The 26,246-nt window shown below is 34.5% G+C and overlaps 1 protein-coding gene and 1 long non-coding RNA gene across 11 annotated transcripts in view; one reads left to right on the top strand and one right to left on the bottom strand.

Annotated features, from left to right (window-relative positions):
- LOC116423281 overlaps positions 1-25,302 on the bottom strand; it is a 36,423-nt gene extending 11,121 nt beyond the window's left edge. Inside the window, exon 1 of the long non-coding RNA XR_004233831.1 lies at positions 25,143-25,302. This is a non-coding gene — a long non-coding RNA (uncharacterized LOC116423281). The remainder of the gene's footprint in view (positions 1-25,142) is intronic.
- Positions 1-26,246, top strand: part of TANC2 (tetratricopeptide repeat, ankyrin repeat and coiled-coil containing 2) — a 535,383-nt gene that overhangs the window by 227,501 nt on the left and 281,636 nt on the right. For 2 of the 10 annotated variants that reach the window (XM_031965909.1, XM_031965908.1), the window contains exon 1: positions 9,144-10,803. The exons of the other annotated variants lie outside the window; for them this stretch is intronic. The gene's annotated coding sequence lies outside the window, so the exon portion shown is untranslated. Of the gene's footprint in view, positions 1-9,143; positions 10,804-26,246 lie in introns of those variants that run through there. 10 annotated transcript variants of the gene reach the window in all.

Genomic DNA, 26,246 nt, shown 5'->3' with positions numbered 1-26,246 from the left:
TGTGGAGGACAAAAATTGTTATTCACATTACATGAATTTAGTCTTGTGGTATTGATTTTGAACATTGTAATGAAGGATGCTATGGGATAAAGGAGCATGCAAAAGATAGTGCTCACATGAAGTCTACTATTTATCAGAACAAAAAAAAAAGGTTCTCTTCTAGAATTGGAGAAACTATTAACTATGTGAATAGAATATTCCTTTAGATTTATTTCCATTTAGGTTTAAGGATAATTCAAGCATAGGCTTACAAACTTTTTGAAGATTTAAAGTATCTTGAAGGAAAACAAGTAATTTATAGGAAGTAGTGATTTAAAAATCATGCAGGATTTCATAATGTACAAGTATCAGAAGAGGTTGCTAGTGCAAATATTGAAGCAGCAAAGACATTCTCATAGTTCCTGCTAAAAATAATAAGATTCCTACTTGTTGGAACAAATCTTTAATGTAAAAGAAGCTATTCTATTTTTATCAAAGAATGCCATCTTGAACCTATATCTCAATGGAGGAAAAATACTATGTTGGGGCATAAAGCTTCAAAAAATCACATTATTCTTCTGCTTAGAAAGAATGCATCTGGGATTTGAAAATTAAAACTTGTTTTTGTGCACCACTCAGAAAATCCCAGAGCATTGAAAAGAATCAGCAAGACTATATGACCTGTATGTTATTTCTCTAATTCTAAGGCATAGATAATCATTTTTATCTTTGAATAATGGTTTGCAAATTGCTTCATTCTGAGAAGTTTTATAATGATTATGGCATTCTTTTCAAGATTCTACTTATTTTGGATTACTCCCCAGGTTACTCTTCCCATCCAGATGATTCCCCTAACACTAACTTATTATTAGAATCTTTCTGTCAGGAAGCCACTGCAAATTTCAAGGCATGCTATTTACTGTGCACTTTCTACTTTTGAGGCAGATGTGAGCTTGACATTGACACATTTTTGGAAGTTGTATAATATTTACCATGCAATCTGGAATAAGGCTAAGGCATAAAAAGATGTAACAGAAACATGTATGATGACAATTTGGGGGCAGGTAAAGTGTGCTCATAGTTCTGGTATATTTGACCAAGATGAAAAGCTTGAAGTAATAAGACTAAAGTAAAACTAAAAGTATCAGAATTGGAGATAAAAGTGGATGAAAATGATGTGGAGGAGTTGATTGAGTTTCATGAAGAAGAATTTTCAAATGAGGATTTGATTGAGCTGCTAACTGTAAAGATCACAGAAGAAGAAAGGGAAACTTCCAAATTGATGTTGAACCAAAAATGTTCACATAGAAACAGTTGGCAGAAGTATTTCATCATTTGAATGAATTTTTTTCTTGTATTGAAAAGATGGACCAAATACTTCAAGATTTTTAAAATTTCAAAAACTAGTTAAGGATACTATTGTTTGCTGTCATCAGATACAGGAGAAACAAAAGAGAACTACTGTCCAAACATCTCTCAATAGTTTCATTAAAAAAAAGTTGGGTATCCACAACCAGTGATAAAGGCTAGACACAGTGGACGGGGAAAAGGGCACCATACTGTACACCTGTAAAGTTTTACAGTACTGTGCATATCTAATTATCAGTATTATTTGGTATATATTTATCTTTCATTTCATGATTCTATTTGTTACCATGATATAGTATTTAATAATTTGCATTTTAGTACATTTTATGACTTGCATAAAGATATTATTTTGTGTGTGCCTTTGTTATATAGACTGATTGAAATGTATGACTGGGGGAAATTTGCAATTCTGTAAGTGAGAACTGTCTATACAAGATCAAAAGACATATTCCACTAAAAAAGTGATCAAAGGATATATAATAGTGATTCTCAAGTAAAGCATTAACTAAGTTTTAAAAATTATAGCTTTTTATTTACAACAACATATATGCATGGGTAATTTTTCAACATTGACCCTTGCAAAACCTTTTATTCCAACTTTTCCCCTTCTTTCCCCCACCCCTTACCCTAGATGGCACGTAGTCCAATACATGTTAAATATGTTAAATGTATATGTACATATTTATACAGTCAGATTTCTGCACAAGAAAAATTGGATCTAGAAAGAAGAAAATCTGAGAAGTATAACAAAAATGCAAGCAATTAACAAAAGAGTGAAATGCTATGTTGTGGTCCACACTTGTTTTCCATAGTTCTCTCTCTGGATGTAGCCGACGTTCTTTATTACTGAACAGTTGGGATTGGTTTGAGTCATCTCATTGTTGAAGAAAGCCACATCCATCAGAATTGATCATTGTATAATTTTGTTGTTGCCGTGAATAATGATCTATTAACAACCATATGAAAGAATACTTTAAATCAGTAATAATAAGAGAAATGGAAGTCAAAACAATTCTGAGATAGCACCTCACAGGCAGCAAAGTGGAAAAGATGACAAAAAAATGAAAATAGTCAATGGTGGTCATGCTGTGAAAAACAAGCATTCTAATGCATTATTGTTTGCTATTTCCAGTAAAACATGTAAGGTTCTTAGCAATAGTGTGTAGGAAGGGAGGGATATAAGAGATTTGAATATGGAAAGGCCTTAGAAAAATCACTGCTATTAGTAGGAAGATATTGAATTCCTTAGGGTGATATAAAATGACTGCCTTGCTACAATGAGGACCAAATTAAGATTATGTAACCTAAGTCTCTTATAGATACAGATTCATATGAATATAAATTTGTGTTTTTGCCAACCTCATTCAGTAGCATATGAAAAAAACCAAAGACATTGGTTACTGGGGGTAACCCAAGAATTGGGGCTTAGGAAATCAAGATTTGTGTGTCTTCCTCATCCTTAAAAAATTCTCACTTGATCCATCTCTCCCCAGTGATTATTACCCTATAATCCTCTTCCCTGTCATGTCCAAACATCCTTGACAAAGCTATCTACAATTCATTTTTTATCTCACTTTCTTCTTAACTCTTTATAATAGTTTCCTTTCAACTGTAAATCATTATTTGACAAAAACTTCTCCAAAATTATCAGTCATCCCTTAATTGATAGATCTGGTGGTCTTTTCTCAATACTCATCCTTTTTGACCTATTTGTTGCCGTTAATACTCTTGATTACATTCTTCTCCTAGATAGTCTTTTTAGGTTTTTGTAACACTGCTTTCTCCTGGTTTTTCTATATCTCTGACCATTCTTTAGCCTTTGTTAAGTTATATCTATCAATTGTGGTTATCCTTCAAGATTCTGTCCTAGATCCTACTCTTTTTTCCTTATACTGTCTTGTGTAGTCATGTCATGAGCTGCCATGATTTCAGTTATCCCTATGCAGATGATTCCAAAACCTATGCATCTAGCACTAATCTGTGTCCTAAGGTATATATCCCACATTACCAACTATCTTTTGAACATTTTAAATTGAATGTCCTATTAGACATTCTGTAAGCTCCAACATGTTCAAGTAGAACTCGTTATCTTTGCATGTTAAACCATCCCTTCTTCCCAACTTTTAAATTTTTATCAAGGGTACCACTATACTCTTAGTTACCCAGGGTTGCAACCTCATTCCCACTAATACCACTTTAACAATCTATTATAAGATCTTGTCATTTTTACCTTCATAAGATTCAGGTACCACTCTGATATTAAGACTTCAAAACTTCATACCTGAGTTATTTTAGTAACTTTCTAATTGGTTTCTCTGACTTAAGTATCTCCTCATTCTAATCTATCTTCCACACAGCTGCCAAAATGATTTTCCTAAAGTATAGGTCTGACCATGTCACTCCCATCCTTACTAAATAAGCTCCTATGTCTCTTTCTTATCCCCAGGATGAAATATAAAATCTGGCTTCTTATTGAAACTATTTCTAGCTGTGTGAAAAGATGCTCCAAGTCATTATTAATCAGAGAAATGCACATTAAGATAACACTGAGATACCACTACATACCTGTCAGATTGGCTAGAATGACAGAGAAAGATAATGCAGAATGTTGGAGGGAATGTGGGAAAACAGGGACACTAATACATTGTTAGTGGAACTGTGAATACATCCAACCATTCTGGAGAGCAATTTGGAACTATGCTCAAAAAGTTATCAAACTGTGCATACCCTTTGATCCAGCAGTGTTACCACTGGGCTTATATCCCAAAGAGATCATAAAGAAGGGAAAGGGACCTGTATGTGCACGAATGTTTGTGGGCAGCCCTGTTTGTAGTGGCCAGAAACTGGAAACTGAGTGGATACCCATCAGTTGGAGAATGGTTGTATAAATTGTGGTATATGAATATTATAGAATATTACTGTTCTGTAAGAAATGACCAACAGGATGATTTCAGAAAGACCTGGAGAGACTTACACGAACTGATGCTGAGTGAAACAAGCAGGGCCAAGAGATCATTATATACTTCAACAACAATACTATATGATGACCAATTCTAATGGACCTGGCCATCCTCAGCAATGAGATCAACCAAATCATTTCCAATGGAGCAGTAATGAACTGAACCAGCTACGCCCAGTGAAGGAACTCTGGGAGATGACTAAAAACCATTACATTGAATTCCCAATCCCTATATTTTTGCCCACCTGCATTTTTGATTTCCTTCACAGGCTAATTGTATAATATTTCAGAGTCTGATTCTTTTTGTACAGCAAAATAACAGTTTGGTCATGTATACTTATTGTGTGTCTAATTTATATTTTAATATATTTAACATCTACTGGTCATCCTGCCATCTGGGGGAGGAGGTGGGGGGAAAGAGGGGAAAAATTGAAACAAGAGGTTTGGCAATTGTCAGTGTTGTAAAGTTACCCATACATATAACCTGTAAATAAAAGGCTATTAAATAAAATTTAAAAAATCTGGCTTCTTGCTACCTTTCCAGTCTTTTAATATTTTAAAAATTCCCTTTACATATATTGCAGTTGAGCTACACTGGATTTTCTATTACTATCAGATAACACTGCATCTCCCATCAATGTTTCTCTGCACTGGGTTTTCCTCATGTCTGGAAGTTTCTCCCTCTTCACCTCTACCTCTTAACTTGTATAGTTTAGCTTCCTTTAAGATTCAAACCTTGAAAAGGAGTCCTTTCTCTGATTCCTTCTTTCTTATGTTTGGGCCTTATGTTTGAAACTATTTTCTATCTACTCTATAAGTTATGTATAAGTGTATACATAAATAAGTTATGTATACACAAACATATAAGTTTGTATATGTGATCATTTATGTGTTATCTTCCCCATTAGAATATGAATGAGTTCCTTGAAATGAGTAACAGTGTTTTTTGTCTTTATTTATATTTGAAGCTCTAGTAGAGTGATTGGCATATATTAAGTACTTAACTATTTGTTGATTGACATATTATTTTGACAGGAAAAAATAATGATGAATTATGGAGAGGATGTGAACAAACTGTTGCTGGAGTTGTGAACTGATATAACCATTCTGGAAAGCAATTTGGAACCATGCCCAAAGGACTATCAAATTATGCATAGCCTTTGATCCAATAGTGTCTCTACTGGGCCTGTTATATTCCAAAGAGATCATAAAAAAGGAAAAAGGACCCACATGTGCAAAAAAGGTTTGAAGACGTCCTTTTTGTAGTGACAAAAACAGGAAATTAGCGGATGCACATCAGTTGGAGAACGTCTGAATAAGTTATGGTATATGAATGTTATAGGATATTATTATTCTATAAGAAAAGATCAGCAGAATGATTTCTAAGTGACCTGGAGAGACTTACAATAACTGATGCTAAGTGAAGTGAGTAGAATCAAGAGATCATTGTACACAGCAACAAGATTATATGATGATCAGTTGTGATAGACTTGTCTCTTTTCAACAGTGAGGTGATTCAGGCTAGTTCCTGTAATATTTTTCTCTAAAATACAATGTTCTCTGGGAGCAGGTTTCTTGGGGGGCTTCTGAGAGCAGCCTTAGTTTCAACTCAGTGTAATAACCCCAAATGCAGCCAGGAGTTAAAGTCCAAATCCTTTATTCTTTTTGTCAAAATCTTATCTCCTTCACCTGGGGCTCGGCTAGTTTTCTGGAGGCCTTCTGGACTTTGCTGCTAGTTCTTTGCCTCTGCCAGCTTCTGTCTCTAGCTCTCTCCAAATGTCTCTGAATCCAAAGGTTTGTACATCAGCCTCCAGCCATCACAAAGGTGGAAAATGGAGTGAATCTGTCTCTGCCTCCAAGAGTGCGCTTGTCCTTTCTGACTTCTGAATGTCCCAGACTGAATCCTGGTTGAGGCTCCTAGCTTATATATACTCTCTTAAATGTGTGAATCTTGTAGAACTCTAATAAGTGCTAAGTACATTAGTGAACTAGATAACTGTTAAGTACCATGCTAAATTAGATAACTGACTTAGCACCTTGTAAGAATCCTAACAAGTTCCAATAGTCTTGTCATGGAGAAAGCCATCTGCACCTAGAGAGAGGACTGTTGGAACTGAGTATATATCACAACGTAATATTTCTATTTTTTTTTTGTTGTTGTTGTTGTTGTTTACTTGCATTTTGTTTTCTTTTTGATCTAATTTTTCTTGTGCAGCATGATAATCATGGAAATATGCATAGAAAAATTGCACATATTTAACATATATTGGATTACTTGCCATCAAGAGGAGGGGCTAGAAGGAAGGGAAAGAAAAAAAATTGGGTTATCTATGTATATGTTTTGTAAGTTTGTTTTATTTTGTTTGGTTTCTTTTGGATGAGGCAATTGGGGTTAAGTGACTTGCCCAGAGTCACACAGCCAGGAAGTGTTAAGTGTCTAAGGTCAAATTTGAACTCAGATCCTCCTGGCTCCTGCTCTATCCACTGCACCACCTATCTGCCCCTATGTATATGTTTTAAAAATTAAAAACTTTAATTTTAAAAAAATACTTATGGAAAAAGAAAAAAAGATATATCACTATCTTCATTTTATATAACAGAATTTAGACTCTGAGATGTATAGTTTATAAACTTTTGGTTTTTATTCAGAATCAGATTTCCTAGCATATATCTCATTTACACCTACTGCTGCAGTTTTTTTATGATGTCTTTTTTGCAAGTATTTATCATGAGCACTTGAATACAAGATGGCCTCGTGTCCCATAAATTGATAGTTCATGGTGCTTTTAAACACAGAACAAAATTAACTCACAAAGTAATAAATTTGGAGCTAGGAGAAATCTTAGAAGTCATTGAATCCAGCTTTTCTTATTTTATATGTGACAAAACCAAGGCTAAGTGATTGCTCAACATCACGCATTGGGACTAAGTGGCACAAATAGGAACCCAGGCCCTCAAATTTCCATCTCTATCCTTTATCCTATACATGCTGCCTTTTCTTTATTTTTCTTTCCAAGAAACACTTGTGAACAGATGTCCATTTAGCTCTAATTTTTGTTTTCTGGTTTCTCTTATAGTGAGAATGTTAAAACTGATGTAATTCTATTCCTCTCTATGCCTAATCAGTCAATGAACAATTATCTTCTAAGTAGAGTCTCAGTAGCCAAGTTAATGTTTAAAATGATCTGCAAAAATTTTTGACTCTGCTCAGCACTTGCTTCTTTTCTGTCATTATGCCCCTGTCATGGCAGAAGCAGAAGGGAAAAGGCTAAAAACTTTCTTAGTACAACTATGAGTTAAAAGAAGGTTATTCCTGTCCCCACTATTATTTGACGTTGTTTTATAGATGCTTAGCAAAAAAGACAGGAGAACAAAGTCAGTGTTATAAACCTTGGTTGAAAGGAAGTAAAAGTAACTTTATTTTTAGATATGTTGTTGAAAACTTCAGAGCATCAGCAAAGAAACTAGTTGAGATGATTGATTAATAATTTGGAATATTTATTTGGAATAAATAATTTGGAATAAATATTCAGTTCTGTGTACTTTTAGTACACAGTTTAGAAGTCTGCCAGAGACAAATTTATTATCTAATTCTAAGCTTAGATACTAACATATTATTAAATATAATCTAATTCTAAGTTTCATCTCTGCTTAGAGAGAAGTTCAAAGGGACAGAGATACATGTTGCTTTTGAACAATCTCTCTGACCCAAGTCATTTTCTTCTTACAATTTATAGGGGTCAAGAACAAAGACAAATTCCCATAATCAAGATTAAACAAGAATACAAAATTTAGGTATGAGTTTTGATTCCTCAAACAGAAACACTGTAACAACTCTTGCACATAACCTGGAGAATTATTTTTCATTCCAGATAAGGATGGGAAAAGAGGAATGAGCTTTAGAATTAAATAAGGGACTTCTCTTAGTTGGATTTATCATTACACTAATTGTTTTTATGGAGGTTTCTTTTTGTGCTCCTCAGATCTCTCCCTTTAGAAACTGGTTATTCTTTTTATGAGAATAAGGCAAAAATATTTTTGTAGAGTATTGTCTCCTCATAATTAAGTACAGAAAAGGCTTCATATTCAGACAAGAAGAAGAACTTTGTATGAAGGCACTAGAAAATGTTTTCTTAATGTTTCTAAAACAGAAAGGGAAGGTGGTTAGTGTGCTTTTGCAATGGCCACAATATTGCAAGATATAAAATATATTGTATCCCATCTAGCCATCCAATGCAACCATTTTACCATCTGATTTTCTGATGCACTGTTTCTTACATCTGAAACAAAACTTATGGACCCTATTGCCAGAATAAATGTCCCCATCCCTGGAGGAATTAATCTACTCAACTTTGGAATTCTAACTATAGGCTGAGTTTTTTTGATCAGTGAGTGATCTATTTCACTCTATCTCACTATAACCCCAACCTCCTGATCAGATAATGCTTTATATCCCCTCTACCTGTCTACCCTATCTATTTATTTCATATATCTCATGCCAATCCTTCCCCACATACCAATCCCTAGGTCCCTTTTTAGTATCTCATTTCTATTCCTGATTCGAATTTATCAGTTCAATAATATCAGGTCACTCTATTGATCATTAGCCTTTATGTACTTTAGGGCAAGGATAGTTTTCAGAAAAAAGACAAGTCCAGGATAGTACTCTAAACCTTTTCAACATAGTAGAGAATCTTCCAGATTTTGAACTCTAATGATACAACCCTCATGAGTCCAGGATATGATATGATGTAGTCTTTTGGGAATATACGTACACATGTGTGCACATTTATGTATTTTTATATACATATATACATACATATATGTATATTACAAATGAATGTATTTAGCTGTATATGAATAGATATTTCTTAATATAACCTAGAAAAAGTCTGTTTACTTGTTAGCAAATACAACTTTACCCTATGTGTGTGTAATTGTTGACACAGAGATAAAGTGCATCTACTTTCGTCCTCCGTAGATTAGAATACAGGACCAGTCCCAGGACAGGAGTAATCATTAGCTGCAATCACTATTTCAGTTGCCATGCCATATTCTTCCAGCCAGTGCTGTTGTGGCCACATCTGGCAATAGTCTTCAGTGGCCATAGCTTAGGGCAAAAGTTTTGTCCTGATTTTCTCAACAACGAAAAGTAGTTGTGATGGTGGGAAGTGGGGATATTGTTGCCAGTTGGGAAAAGTTTGAAGCAACAGCAGAAAGAAGCAGATTCCGTACCAGGCATGAGTGGCACAAACATTCCTATTGCTACAGATACCAACCAGGTATATTCAAACAGGTTAGCACTTGGGTAAATGACCTTAAAATGTTTGTGTTTCTTGAAGGTGTAGAGGAGGCAGTAGAACTCTTTGGAATTTATCCCAGTGCTGCTTTATTAGTCATCCAGTTCATGGTGCTGCAGTTTGGTGCATCTGGTGCCTACTCTCTAAAAAGCAGCTTGTCAGTCCTGTGATGCTATTATATATTTAAAATTGAATTCTCTGCCTCATCTCGTTTCTGTTTGATTCCTACTTTGTAACAGAATATGATTGTTATCTTTTCACATTTATCCAAATAGATGGTGAAGATATTGCAGACATGCACTGTCTTGCTAAAGTATCATTAATCATTCCTTCTTCCTTGAAATGGAATTATTTCTTTATAGCTATTTACACAAACATATTTATACTGCTTAGGTTCAAGAAGTCTCAAGAGCAAGGGCTGAATAAAAATCTATAATGGAAGAGGTTTCAGCTTTAAGGCATGAGGAGCTTACAGCTTTTTAATATAAATTGTTCCCAGAATCCATGTCATAGCTCCTTATATGGTGCTGCTTTTTTCCTCTTAGTTGCTATGACAACAGCAGCACTGCACCATTCATCAGCTCCAGACCTGGGCTGCATTGCTAGTCTTCCGTGTAACTCCTGAATGTTAAGAAGAACATCCGTGAATCATTCATTCTGCTAATACTGCGCCATTAGAAACCTAGAAACCAGTTTTTCCAGCAGTTTGTTCTAACTGAAGGACAAACTGAACTACGCATAGGAGAAACTATGTAAAAATACTTCCTTTTTTTTGCTTTTTGTTTTTTTAAAGGAAGCCTTACGGTATACATCGCTGCAGCATTCTGATAGAAAAACCCATCTAAGGCTGAGCTTTCTAATGAGAACTCTTCCTATAGAGCCTTTCTTGAACACCATCAGCTGTAAATGAAAGACTTATAAAGAAGCAAATGATGTTGTTGGGGTAGTGGATACCTTGGGGAGCACCTTGTGCTTTGGGACCACATTTAACATCAGCTGCAAGAGAAGTATCACCTGTAACGGCACAGTGAGGTTCTGGGCCATGTAAAGAGCCAACAAGAGACGAGAAAGGTGTGGATCGTCACTGATGAGCCAGCTCTGGTAGCAGCATTATCTGTGGATGAGAAAGAGGCTTTTTGGGTGCATTGGGGAAAAGATTACAGGTTATTGATTTGTGAAGAAGGGAAACTAAAACCTGTGAGTATACTGAATGGAGAATTGTGTTGATTGGATTCTAGCTTTCAGAGCTTTTAGGCCTGTTTTGAGCTGTGTAGAAAAATCCATGCAAAGTAAGAAAATTTGACAAGACAATTAGTGTTTTCAAGGAAGCCATTAAGAGATTATCATTAAACGTACCTATTTACTTTTATATTAAGTGCTTTTGAAAAATTCTTATCTTTGTAAAATATTATGCCCCTCATGAAATAATACCCAAGTTGGAAAAAGCTGTTACTAAAAGGGTGGATAAGTAACTTATTTGTTACAATTTTTGAAGGTCAGATTGTTTCTTTTTTTTGGATCCTAAGACTAAAATAGATATTTTTTTTCTCACTGCAGCTTTCTTGCAAATAAGATTTCATTTATGATAGTAGTGTAGAAACCTGCAATTCTATTTGAATTCATCCTGACCATATGAAATATTCTTTTCCATTCTTTTCAAAATGAATGTCCTGCATAGTTAGGAATTTTTTTGTCTTTGAACTTGTTGGTAACATGATTTAATTTTTTAAAATTGTTATTCTTACTGTGTGAATTAAGAGTAAACTTGAGGCCCACCTTCTAGTTGGTATTTTAAAACTGTTTGGTAACACCTATCATAAGAGAAATTAAATTTGCAGATTGTATATTCTTAAAAAGGCATAATATCCATTTTATGGCTTCTAATTAACTTTCTCTTTTTAAATTTTAGTCAAATAATGGTTATTTCTATATGGACTACATACAGTAAATTTGGTTTTTAAAGATTAGACGATTTTCAGTATGATCTTTCAGCTTTCTCCTCCTAAAAATCCTTATCACCAGAGCTTTACCATTCTCATTTCTCTCAGTTGATCATCTTGAATGAAGAATATTCTTAAATTCACTTTGCTTCAGAGAATATTGCCTTTAGGGAAGCAATTCTGTATCCAATTTACATATTGATCAAGAAATTTAATTTTGTTATTCTTCCATTACTGAATTGTTATTTTTAATGGTCCATCCGTTTTTGTAAAAATTATCTCTAGTACCAAACAGGAACATTCACAACATAGACAAGAATCCTATATCTTAAGATAATGTACTAAAATCAAATAGGAATGTTAATCACATATATTACATGATCAGTTATTTAATTTATAAATGGATTCTTTTTCCATTTAATATTCCCTTTCAAAGAACTTGAAAAAAATAAAATGTAAGAACTTGAAACAATGCCAAAAATATTTTTTATTCACAATTAAATAACCTTGAAATTGTTTATTAGATCTTTTCATATCCATTTCTTTTTTCTTTTTATATTCATACAATATACAAAATGTGCTTGTCTAAAACTGTGAGTTTCTAATATTATTATGGACTTACCTAAGTACTTTTTATTTGGAATTACCAAATTACTCATCATTGAAAATCCTTTCACTATGCTCCTTTCACATTGAAGGTGTGCTTTGCTTTACACAACTGATTCATTCCTGAATAGTTGTGTTCTATAACAGTAAATAAATCAATTTTTGTAAATTAAATCATTTTAAATAGTATTTAAAAGAACTTTAAAATAAACCTTGTATAAATTAAGATTTTTTAAGTAAAATCACATGTGTGTATGTATAGGACACACAAGGAGTCTCATTCAACATGTAGAGAGGCTCAGAGTACATATTTAGTTGTCCTGTGAAATGGAATTATAGGTAATCCATTTGATTTCAACAGATTTGAAATACTCAAATTTGCTATCTTTTACCATAACTAGAAGATATATTTAAAAGTAAAGTTCCTGTTTGCACTAAATACTAGAAATAGAGGTGATGGAAGAAATTATAATGAAATTGCCTAAAGTTTGTCCTTTGTTGAAACTTGCAAATATTTTCCTTGAGACATTCCTAGGTATCTGGTAATGGGATGACATCACAGTCAAGTTAATGTTATGCTAGTGTGGAAATAAGTACCAAGTTTTGATCAGAACCTGACATGGGAATGGAATGTGTTCCACATTTATGAAGTACTTTACAGTTTGTCCTTTCTCCTCTCTCTGGCTCTTTCCCTTTCCTTCCCTTCCCTTCCCAAATTTAACAGCAAGATTGGAAGAAAAGTGCTAGAAAGGAATCTAGACCCCTTAGAGACAGTATATGATTGAAGCAGGTTAGAACTGGTACCGGAGAGATGAATCATATCCTGATGGTTCTGTCTGAGCCATATAGAAGAGAATAATGATAAATATGACTTATTAGTTCTAGAGGGAAGTTTTTGTGTGAGAGAAGTGGTAAAACTTCAAATGAATAAATGAATTAATCCATGAATTTTTTAGAAATACTTTAAAAGTATATGCAGTGGCATCAAGAACTCTGCTAAACACTAGAATACAGATACAGAAGTAAAACAGCCTCTGTCCCCAAGAAACTTGCACTCAGGAGGAAATAGTACACATATGGGGTGTTAGCCAGGGAGGAGAGCATGGAAGTAGTCCAAAGATCGTAAGCTGATGCATATTAATAACAAAAACAATAATAAAGATAGCTACCATTTACATAGTATTCGAGCTTTATAAATATTATCTCATTTTATCCGTATTGACAGTCCTGATAGGTAGGTGCTCTAATTATCCCTTCCCAGCTTATGTCACTGTGGATAAAACATTCACCCTGCAGTTCAAATGTGGCCTCAAAAACTCAGTAATAGCTGTTTGGCTCAGTTTTCTCATCTATAAAATGAGGTGGAGAAGGAAGTGGTGTGATATTTATAAAATATTTAGCATATTGCCTGGCATATAAAAGATATTTAACAGATATGTGTTTCTTTCCTTTCCTTCTTTCCTTTTAGAGACAATCCGTAATTAAATGACTTGCTCAGGATCACAGAATGTCTGAGGTTGCATTTGAACTCACGTCTTCTCACTTTCTTGTTCAGTGCTTTATTTGCTGTGCTATCTAGCTACCATAGAGCTTCAGGAGAAGCTGAATTGCAAGCCTTTTCTGGAAATAATGGCAATATTAGATTGATTACTGTGCCCCAAACAAGAAGTAAAGAGCAAGAAAGGGAAGTATATACTTTGATTTTAGGATAGCCAGTGGCAAAATGGTTGGTTTGAATTTTTGAGTGTCAAGTAAAACACAGTCTAATGATCTGGCCTGAGGCCTAAGGTTGGTTAGATGTGTTGTACTAGTTTAATTTGCTCTTACTCCCTCACTAATCAAGACAATTTGGCCCCAGGATAGTAGATCCAAAGGTAAGTAAATTAACTCCCCCTGGTCCTAGAAGGTTGTTTTTTGGTGCTTCAGTCTCAAGGTGATCTTTCAGATGGTGAGAAGTTGCTAGGGATGAAGAGAATTGAAAAGTACTTTTATTGGAAGGAAAACTAGGTGACCAATGGTTAGTGTGTCAGACCTGGAGGTAGTAAATGGAGTGCTGGGCCTAAAGGCAGAAAGACTCATCTTCCTGACTTCAAATATGAACTCAGACACTGGGCAAATCACTTAACCCTGTTTCCCTCAGGTTTCTCTTCCATAAAAAGAGCTGTAGAAGGAAATAGCAACCATTTCAATTTCTTTGCCAAGAAAGTTGTAAATAGAGTCACAAAGAATTGGACATAATTGAAAAAAACAACTTATTAGACCCAGCAAAGCTTAAGCAACAGTTGGCAACAGGTTCTCTATTTTTATGTGGACTATAACACTTCTGATGGAGATCTGCATGAATTTTGGGGCCTTTTTTTTTGGTGGAATATGTGCTATGACTCTCTTACTAAAGGATATGCTCAAAATAACTTCTCCTTGCTCTCTTTGTTGCCATAAATGGGGGGATTACATCTGAGCTTCAACAGGTGACAAAGAATCAAAAACATTAGTTGGGTGTGAGTGTAAGGTAGCAAGTACCAGTCACTCCCTCTTTTGAGTGCATATGTTTGATTCTTTTCCAGCTTTCCAGCTCTCCTTTGGATTTCTAGCAGTGAGGAAAGGAAATTTTCCTACCCCAAACAGGAGATGATTGACCTTGTTAAAAGGAAAGATAAGGACTGAGAAAATGTCATAAGGATTCTTAGTTGAACCTATTGGCAATCTAAAATGAGAGGTTTCCAGGAATTGGAAGTCTCTCGATTACAAAGTAAATGTCAGGTTTGAAAGTGGAAGTAGTTCATGTTGGAGTCAAAGTAAAAAAAAGATAAAAAGTGAGAAGATAGTGTTGTCAAACGAAGGTTTTAAAGGTCATGGGAGATCTGTGCATTTCTGAGTAGCAGGAAAGGGGCTAATAACTAAAAAGAGAATGAATATGAGAGAGAGGGAAGATAAGATCTGGGAGGAGATGCAGGAAGGTGGTATGTTGGGCAAAAATGGAGGGGTCATCTTTGGCAAGGATTCTTGCTTATGTCATCTATATAAATTCCCCCTTTAAAATTTTATGTCACATTCTAGAGGTCTTCATCTGGGACTTTTAGTGTTTTGTGGATAACAAAATGAACTCAGGGTATCCATTCCTTACCACTTGCTCTCTTCCTACATGACTGGCCACCTTCATTTTCCAGGCTTACATGTCCCTTAATTATGTCTTTTGTGCCATTTCTCAGATGCAACTGATCCTTGGTAATATGTTGCAGTCCACTTACACTCACCACACATTTTTCTGTTACTATAGTTGAGATTGTGCCTGTTTAAGCTAAGAATGGTTTTTACATTTTAGAATAAAGTTTTATTTATTAAAATGTAAAAGCTCAAGGACTAATTGCCCACCCCAGGTCTGTTGGGAAGCTTGCAACTTTGATGAACCTTAAATAATGATATTCCATGATTGAAAGTCATACAATATCACCAGGAAAATGTAAAAAAATATGAATTTTGGCAACAGAAAAAGAAAACCTGAATGAAAGCTTATTACTGAAAACATTGAATACTTCATCAAATGAAAATGTAGGCTACTCTCTTTTCTGTTTAAATTTGAACCTATTTTCTATCTGTTAGTGCCTCTTCAAAGAATCTTGCACTCAGACTAACTTAGTCAGCTGACCCTCCAGTTGTATGTGTTCATCTGAGAAATACAAATTCTGTGCCCACTATATTTTACCTTACTGAAGACTCTCTCTCTCTCTCTCTCTTTTAAGCTACTGGGGATCTCATTGATCATCATAACCTATTGTTGAGTAGAAATAAGCAAGAGTCATAATTACTACAGTAGCTTTTATCTCTCTAGTGTTTCATATCATTTTTAATGAAATAAGTTAGATAATGCAAAAAAATGTCATTCCTGTCTTAAAGATTAAGAAGGCTCAGAGTCCTAACACTAAGGGTCTCTGAAGTTGAATCAAATGAGGGGCTAGGAAAAGCAGCTAAAGAAGTTATAGAGTGTTGGAGTTAGGAAGATATGAGTTCTAATCCTACCTCAAACATTTAACCTGTTGATTTTAATTTCTTATCTGTAAAATGAGGAGTTTGGACTGGATAATCTACCAGGGGTCCTCAAACTTTTTAAATAGGGGGCCAGTTCACTGTCCCTCAAGACTGTTGGAGGGCTGGACTATAGTAAAAACAAAAGCTTTATTTTGCGGGCCTTTAAATAAAGAAACTTCATAGCTTTGGGTGAGGGGGATAAACGTCCTCAGCAGCTGCATCTGGCCCGCGGGCTGTAATTTGAGGATCCCTGATCTAAGTCCTTTCAACTCTAAATCTATGATTTTATGATTCTTCATGACAGAGCCTCCTACCTAGTTTAAAATCTCCCCAGTATTTTGAGGTACAATCTGCTTGTGCTTTTAGTGAGTAATATATTGCAATTGTGGCTTAGACCGCTAATTTCTAAGCAGTAGAAAATGGCTACATATATATTAATTGAACTGAGGTAGCACTGAATTATTACTATGCCAATCTGGCCACTACGCATCCCTGTTTGGTGAGAGCAACTTCCCATTATTTCTGAATGCAGGGTGCAGATTCTAGGAACATAGAATAGAGCTGGTAATGATTATACAACAAATTTATTCTTAACCTCTCTCTTCTGCCCCCGATTTCTATTCCCTTCTTATACAGGAAGCTAAATCTTACAGAAGAAGAAATAGGCTTAGAGTTGTGAATTAACTTGTTTAGTCATTCAGGTGATGAGCCAACTGCAAAGATGGGATTCAAATCCACGTCCTCTGACTCCAGTTTTAGCAGGCTTTCCACTCTACCATGCTGTTGGTCCTTAATAAACCCTTGCATGGCAACAGAAAGGGCCTGAGCCACGTTTTAGAACTTGATGTTAGTCTTGATCTGAAGATCAATAGACACAATGTCAGGAAATAAATCATGCAAACCTCTTCGTGTTCCTCTAAGTGTTCTGTGACTTCAGTCTCATTGCAGGTGCATTAGTAGAAGGTTTCCTTACTTGGAATTTTCTTTACTGGTAAAAATATGGATCCCATCTTTATTTAAAAAAAAAAAGTCTGTGTGTGTATATATGACTCTCTGTTTTCATTGGTTGTGGGTATCTTCCTACGAGAAAATTTCCATTCCCAATGCAGATTAGTTATCTTCTCTGGAAAGTTATATCATTGGAGGAGACTGTGTGTGTTTGAGATACTGAGGGGGTGATTTACCCAAGATCACACAGCCACTATGTAGGACTTTAAGACAGGCCTTCTTGACACCTTTGGAGTGTTCCCTGAGTTGGGAGTGAAGGGCACAGACTTTGTTTAAAACATTTGTGTTCATTTTATGAAGTTTCCCAGAGTAAGCAATTACTTGTGTTCATTTTCCATAATGTTCAGCTGATGGTTCTTTTAAACTTTTTGTAGCTGTAATTAGTAGCTTATGTGTTGTTTCAAAGTGTTTCTTTTAATAAAAATTCCATTCGCCATTATAGGCATGGTACAGGAACAAATAAGATAAAGCTGCTTCAAACTTAATTTGTATTTGACTTTTGTTCCAGGTAGCTTTTATCATTTCTTCAAATACTTCAGTCTAAAGAGACATTCATTCTTATCCAGGCTTATATCTTGTAGAAGAGGGTTTTGTTCTCTATTTCTAATATGGCTTTTTGACACGTCACTTTTTGTTTTGCTAAGGGATTAAGAAAGCGGCTAATCCGGTGTAATGAAATTGTGTGATTTTTTTTTTTAATGGAATGTGACAAATCATGATGAATTCCTTCTGTAGAAATTCATTCCCATTTTACTATGACTTTCCATCATTATTTCTTTTGCCAGTCCCCAAAGGAGATTGATAGGGGCTTCTTGCTTCAATTCCATATCTTACTTTTGTTTGGTGCCTTCTAAACATGGCAACATCTGTTTAGTTTCAGGCAACTATCTAGGGAGAGACTAGTTTTATAAATGGTATGTGCATTCTTCAAGTAGCATCGCCTAAAGGCATTACAATTTTGACTTATCAGTTATATTCCTTTTATACTTATCAATTTGCCTTAGCTAAAGATTTCTGTCAGAAGCTTGAGAAGATCCATAGAATAAATAGAATATGTCTTTGGACTTTCTTGTTTCCCCTTTGACATGTTTTATGTTTAGATTTAAGCACAAGAATAGATTTGCGTTCCACATCCTGCTCTCTCCTCATCATTCTAATTTCTTTCTATCAAAGGAGAGATTTGAGAATAAGGAATCAGATATTCCTTGGAGGCAAACTCTTTTCCTTCTATACATGTTACACTTATATAGGTGATATTGAAAAAAAAAACTGTATACTAATAGAAATATGTAAAAGCATTCTTCACTCATTATCTGTGCTTAATAAATGTATTTAAGTTCATAGAATTGGTTTATGGGATGCAGGCCTTAAATCTCAAATGTTTCTCCCATGATATAATATATACCACACCTTTCTCCTCCTCCCTCAATAAACAAACACAATAAAAAATCAGTAGCAGCTGGGAAGGGTTAGTCACATCTGCAGTGTTCAAGTCTGTTGTTATAATCTCATCCAATTAATTGGAGAGCAAGTCTAGTTCTTCCCTAGCCTCTTCTAGGTCTCATGTGTTAACTCTTTCCTGTAATTCTCAATTACATTTTGGATGTTATTTATATCTCCCGTTTTAATTATTTTTATTTTAATAGTATCTTATTTTTCAAAATACATGCAAAAATAGTTTTCAAAATTGATCTTTGCAAAATCTTTTATTCCAAATTTTTCTGTCTCTTTCCCACCTCCCCTCCAAAACAGCAAGCAATTTGATATAGCAATGCAAATTGGTATGCAATTCTTCTAAATATATTTCTGTATTCATTATGCCATGCAAAAAAAAAAAAATCAGATCAAAAGGGAAAACAAACAAATAACAACAAAAAGGCAAAAAATACTTTGCTTTGATCCACATTCAGTCCCCATAGTTTTCTCTGGATGTGGATGGCTCTTTCCATCATAACAAGTCTATTGAAATTGCCTTGAATCACCTCATTGTTGAAAACAATCAGGTTTTGCCATCTGGGGGAGGGGGGGAGGGAAGGAGGGAAAAAATTGGAACAAAAGGTTTTGCAATTATCAATGCTGAAAAATTACCCATGCATATATCTTGTAAATAAAAAGCTATAATAATAAAAAAAAAAGGAAGAAAAAAAAAAAGAAAACAGCCAGGTTCATCACAGTTGTATATCTTCCTTTTTAACCCTAATTGGTAAAATGTGTAGTGTCCTAATTCTAACCAATTGATTTCATCTTTTAGTTAAAAGAAAAAAGTTCACTATTCTTAACTAGTGCAATCATTTTAAATAGCATTCTTTTATTTAGCACCTAAGGAATCTTTTTCTGATACTGATGGTTATAACTAATAACCACATGTTTTTATCATACATTGGATATAATTTATTATATCTGAGGGAACATGAGTTGAATCATGTTCTCTTTTAACTGATAAAGGTAGTATGATATAATGGATGGTGTATTGGACTTGGAGACAGGAAACTCTGAGTGTAATTTGCTTTTGACACTTCTTGGTTGTGTCATCATGGGCAAGTTATTTAGCCTCAATTTCTTCATTGTAAAATGGAAATAATATTTACACTATTCAGTTTACAAGATTGTTAGGGAAAAGATGCAGTATTAACATAAAGAACTGTTAATTAATATTAAGTGGAACTCTTGTTATAGATTATAAAATTCTTCCCTTTAAAAAGTGTGTGTGTGTGTGTGTGTATTATAAGAACTGAGACTAAATAAAAACTGTGTGAAGAACTCCAAGCAAATTTTGTGTGGAACATGATACAGTTTAGAAATGTTTATTTATTTTAAGAAGTCTGATTCTTCACCCTATGTATGGAATTCTCAGTATAGTTTATTGAATTAGGTGACACTAGTCTGGTCAGTAGTATATGATTCCCTGTAACTGTGAAATTGTTTTAACAAAAGAAATACAATTAGTAATACCTCAAAACATAATCATAATAGAAATATATCCTTGAACAATCAAACTGTAGAAAAAAGTGACTCCAGGTCTCAGCTATTATGAAGGCTATAGTCGAAATAAGAAAAAGTTCTCAGTCATTTGTAATTTGGCTTTATGCTTTCTCCTTACTAGCAGCTTGCTATCCTGTGCAATCATTAGAAACATATTAGCCATTTCTTGCACATCTTGTCCTGCTTGCTTTGACAAGCAATTTTCTTTTTTCCTCTGTCTTCAGGCAAAAACCTTTTCATAATTGTAGAATATTAGTTGATTCTCACAGTAAGTATTAATAGTTGTTGCCAACTACATTAAGGAAATTATTTTTCATGACACTGTGCCTAGATTTATTTATCATCAATATGCTTTTATTCTCTCGCTCCTCTCATTAGGAAAGAAGAAAAACAAAACACTTATAAAAATATAAATTGTCAAGCAAAATAAATTCCCAAATTGGGTATGTCTAAAAAGATATGTCTATTTTTGCATCTTGAGTTCGTCACCTTTAACACGAGGTGGGTAGTATTCTTCATTGGGCCTCTGGAAGGCTATAAAAATAATGCAATCCTGCACTCTTAGAGTTCACATTCTAATGGGGCAACATACATATAGAAAGTTTTAGCTGCAAATCACATGGAAAAGTCCCATAGTTCTTAGGGTGCTGCAATAAAGCAGATGGCAGTGCCTTTTCTTTAATGTCATTCCTGCTGATAAAATCATATCAGTTTCTGATTTTGAACCATTTGACAGTGCCAAGGACTTTGGTAGCAAGAACGTTCTTTTCTGGGATTTCATTAATTGTGGCTTTAGCACCTGGGGGAGTAGTTGCCAGGTTGCATCTCCACAGGGACTGTTTCCCAGAATGATGTGATGTCTGTGGGTACTAGGCTGGAAGCATTGCTATTCCAAAGGCTCTTTGGTTCAGCGTTTTATGCTGTCTCCATTAGTATCAGAGGGGAGATGATAGTGAAGATGTGGTGGTGGTGGTGGTTTGATGTGGCTGCCTACTCTGTTTCCCTCAGGGTATCTTGCACTTCTGGCATAAGGAGAAAGGAGAGAGAAAGGGGGAGTTAATGGAAGTATAGAAAATATACTTAAGCAGCCAGAGGCGTGCCTCTTATTCAGGCTGACTGTGTGATAAGTTACTTGACCTCTCATTGTGAAGGGATGGGGAGAGAGTAACAGGGGTGAAGAACTGATACAGCGAGACAGAGAGAGAAGTAAGGGCTGCGTATTTTGCTTTACTGAAAGCCAAGATGTATTGAGATTGAAAAAAGCTGGAAATCTCTGACACAGAGAAAGAGAAGAATAGAAGATGAGTGAAAAAAAGAATTGGAAATATCAAGAAGAAAGCCAGTTGATACAATAGGGAGAGAGAGGAGAAAGAAAGGAGAAAAGGACATTTGTTGGATCATTCCAGGAACTATTCCTCACAATAACCTTTAGTTTACCCCACTATTCTCCTACTGCTGTAGGCCTGTTTATATCCCTTGTCCTCAAAGTCTTTCCCACCCCGTATTCCAGATTAACCTTCCCCAGTATCTCTATTTAACTAAAAAGAGCCTTCTTCTCCTATTTCAAATGGCCAGCCTGATGGATTAAGGTTTTTATCTCTTATCACTCTGCAAATGACTAAAACCTCTGCCTGGTTAATCCTAGCACTTGACAGACTTAAAAAAGCCTCTTTAAAACAGGTTCAATCATGCACCTTCCATTGCTTCCCTACCACCATACTGTGGCATCTAGGTGGTACAGAATAGATAGAGCTTGGAACTTGGAGTCAGGAAAACCCCAGTTCAAATTTGGCCTCAAACACTCACTAGCAGTGTGACCCTGAGTAAGTGATTTAACTTTGTTTACCTCAGTTTCCTCCTCTATAAAATGAGCTGGAGAAGGAAATGGAAAAGCACTCCAGTATTTTTGCTAAAAGCAAAGACCAAAAAATAACCCCAGATGGGATTATGAAAAATCTAACAACATGACTAAAACGACTGAATAGTAATTACCATACTGACTAACAATCTTGACTGTTAGCTTGCCTCACTGAGCCACTGCCTCAGCTACCATTTCCCTTTTTATATACCCCCTTGGCAAAACTCGGCTGCTATTCACTTAGTTTCTTCCCTGCCTCCAAGTGATAATAAGACTTAGATTATCTCTGGACTTTATATACACACATACACACACACAATTCCATTTGATTTCTTAACGCAGAAAGAGGTAAGATCATTGTTTAATTTTAGGAAACTTACCATAATTTGCCAAATTTTGCTAGATGAAATTAATCCATGTGTTAGATTGGTTTAGCCATGCTTGAAATTTTTTGTCTCTGCATTAGGCAGTGATGCAACCTGTTGTCTTATAACTAAATTACACTTAACTATCCTTAATTTATTTGGTTTTTAATTATGATTATTTTTATTTTTTGCTATAGAAATGTATGAATGGAGATGTCTCTGCATTCTAATCTTATCCTTGTAACAAGTCTTTTTTTTTTGTTTTGTTTTTGTTTTTAAATCATCTTTATTTTTTCTAATTTTGCATTAATTTAATTTCCCATAGCACCTTGGCAGTTTCAGAAACAAAATTGCAAATACATGTATGTAATCAATTTAATGTTTAAAGCATGAGCCTATGTTGTACCATGTTGTTTTGGACAGTCTTGACAACAAGATTAAACCAGAGTAACAAAGTAGAAACCAGATCATTGGTTCTGTTTTTCTTCCCCAATCCCCTTTTCATAATTTTGTTAAAATATGTGAATGCCAAAGAAAGTCTAAATCATCTGAGAATAAAGTTAAAATTGATAGGCACACATCTGGCCATACATACACATATATATGGAAATACATATACATATGTACCTTTATATGTAAATATACACTGTATGTTTATAGATACAGATATGTCTTCATAGATTTTGAATTCAACAAAACTGAATATAAAACCATTTTAATGTCTGAGTTGCACTTTTGGAAATTATCTGTAATTGAAGAGCCATTTAAAAATCTTCAGTTCTTCAATATATAATTCTAAATTGTTATAGGTTAAAGATCAGATGAATTTTCAGAGTGGATTTACTCCCAACTACACATTAAAGACAAACCTTTTATTCATGGAATTCCTAAAGTATTCAAATTCAGAGTTAATGAAAATGGAAATTGCTATGTACCTTCTTTAAAGCCCAGATTACATATAACATACACAGTGAAGTGTAAGGTATTTAGATTAATGACAACCAGGTTACAAGGAAATGTATATTAAAAAATAAAAAAAAAATCTATTGTATATCTGTCATAGTCATGAATTTCTAAAAGCTTGTTAGAGGCAATTTCTCCCTTATGGGTATTTCTGTTGCATCTTGTCTATAATAAAATGGTGCCTTTTACCCATTTGTATAACATGCCAGCTTTTTAACAATCTTATCTGATCTATCCACCTCACCCCACAAACTCCCTCCCCTAAAACAGCTATGTGACCATATTTATGTTCCTATGTTTCTGGCCTCAGTGAATAGGGTTCCTTATGCTGTGATGTGGTACTTACATCTTAGCTTTGAGTGGTTTATAAATTTGTAGATTTATAAAATCTCAAACATGAAAGAGACCTAAGAAATCTTCTGTTGAGAGGCAGTCTAAAACAATAGTAAAAACACTGGATTTGGAAGTAAGGAGACCTGTATTTATATGCTGCTTCTGATGTACTCTGGTTGTGTAGCAATAGGCAAAATATATTTCCTGATTGAGCTTCAGTTTCTAAATCTGTAAAACATGAGCAACAACACCTGTAGTATCTATCTCACTAAGTTTTATGTAGCTAAAACTAGATATTATTTATAAAGCACTCTGAAAACTTTAAAAGATCATATGTATCAGTTTTTGTTTTTTAAATACCTTTTTCTTAATCAACTGTATTCTTTGCCTCTGTTACTCATATTGCAAATCCATAAGCTCTCAAAATTATTTTTATAAAAAATGATGATGATGCTGCTGCTGATGATGATAACTACATTAACACTAATAATAATACTAGAAAATGCAGAATTTCTTTCAGGCCAAATGCCTAACATTTCTTATCTTATGCAAATAATAATTAGCATGGTTGTTACTTCCACTGTCCTTATGTAGATAGTTTGTCACCAAGAAATACATCATAAATCTAGCTAATATCCCCTTCCAGTTCTACTTCTATGATTCTTTATATTGGAGGCTGAATGGACATACATATAAAGAGGTATCCCAGAAATCATATATTTTGAGCTCCCCTGGAAATTTCGGGGTATTCCAAAGACATAAAAAATTCACTGCTTTGCTCCTTTTAGGGATAACCAGCTTCCTTACTGCTTCTGGCCATGTAGTGGCACACTGAAAATGTTTGAATTTTAGGACAACATGGCAGATCTTGAAGAGGTCCTTTGCCAGAAGGGGAAAGGGAGTGTAGCTTGAGAAGAAAGGAGAGGCAAGAGTAGTACAAATGGGGCAGTTAGTGGGAGTTGTTTCTGTCCCCAATGTAGAGTCAAGATCATTTTTAAAAAAAGTGTTGGAGAAATTTTTCCTCAACTTGCTCTTGGAAACCCCTTTGGACTTTCTCAGGTCTCAGTTCTATCACCAATAGCAATAGTAGCTCTAGCTTTTAAAGTTTTAAAAAGAAATAGAGCTGAGGAGACCTAGTGCATTGATTGATCCTAGTCAGACCGTATGGCCTTAAGATGGAAAACAAATTCACCAACTAATTCTCCAATCCTTTACTTTAAGTTCCTCCCAAAAATCTTCACAAAATTGTTCCCGAAGTCTCCAACTGGTAGACTTTGGGATAGCATATGCTTAAATTTTTTTTCTTCATAATAGTGTGGGAAGCTAAGTATGTCTGATTCTGAACTGTCACCTAAGGCCGTTATTTCTGTTACTCTTTCACCTCCCTCCCTTTCTTCTTCCCTCTTCACCTTTTCCTTATCCTTTGTCTATATTTTAACCTGCTTGGTGACATACCTGAATAATTTTTCTCTTCCAGAGTAATAGTCACAACAAAAAAGGATTTGCTCATCACTCAGCGAACATATCTTCAGAACATTATTAAGAAGGAGAAAGTAGGATAACCCGAATGCTTGGTTCTTTAGAAGTTTGTTAGCTTGTAATCTACTCAGACTGAAAGGACCTCAGGTCCGTACTTTATTTTGTTTGGTATTTGTCACAGATGGAGAATACTGATCAATTGTGATGGACATCATAATAACTAATATATGAAAATCTTACATGTCTGTCAAAGACTTATGTCACTAATGATGACTGTTCCTGGAGTTGCATTAAATTATTTGGATATAAATGGAAAGAAAATTTCATATGTAATATAAACTGCAAGTTTTTAAGCTTTTTGAAGTTATGGATCATTTCTTCATGATTGTGCCTTTTTAAGTCCCTTGCAAATAGGGTATGTTCCATAGTTTTTTGTTTTTGTTTTTTTTTTAATATAAGTAAAAGTTGAATGACTGTGCTTTTCCAAATATTAAAAATAGCTTAGTTAGGTAGACTATTTTGAGATGTCCTGAAATATTATTATTTTATTCCCCAAATTGCCTTAGAAAAAATTTCATTCCAGGTACTTAGAATCAATATCATGATGACTCTTTATTTGCTTATTAAAAAGTAAAAAAAAAAAAAAAAATGACCAAAAAAACTATGTGGAGATGAAGATGAAAAACATTTTCAAATTCAGACCCTGATATGGAGACCATATATAATGAAAAAGCTACAACTGGTTTGAGAATACATGTGACCTTAATAGTTTGAGACTTCTGTATCTGAGACCAGTATACAATATGGTCTCTAACTTAGCAATCAGTTCAATTAAAGATTTAATATATTTATCTAAAAAGCTACCTTAAATTATGTATTTAAATAATTAGCATTTGTAATAGTATTTGTGTAATGTAGTATTTGTATAATTTTGCTTTTATATTCATGTAAGTAGTATTTGTATAATTAGTATTCATGCATACTCTGTCTTATAGTCATCATTGCTCACTGTGTCTAGACTGAATTAGATTCATGACAATATAGAATTTGAGACTTGGAAGAAACACCACTAGCTGTTCC

Source organism: Sarcophilus harrisii, chromosome 4 (genome assembly GCF_902635505.1).
Source record: "Sarcophilus harrisii chromosome 4, mSarHar1.11, whole genome shotgun sequence".
Taxonomy (NCBI): Eukaryota; Metazoa; Chordata; class Mammalia; order Dasyuromorphia; family Dasyuridae; genus Sarcophilus; species Sarcophilus harrisii.
This window is presented reverse-complemented; position numbering and strand designations above follow the sequence as displayed.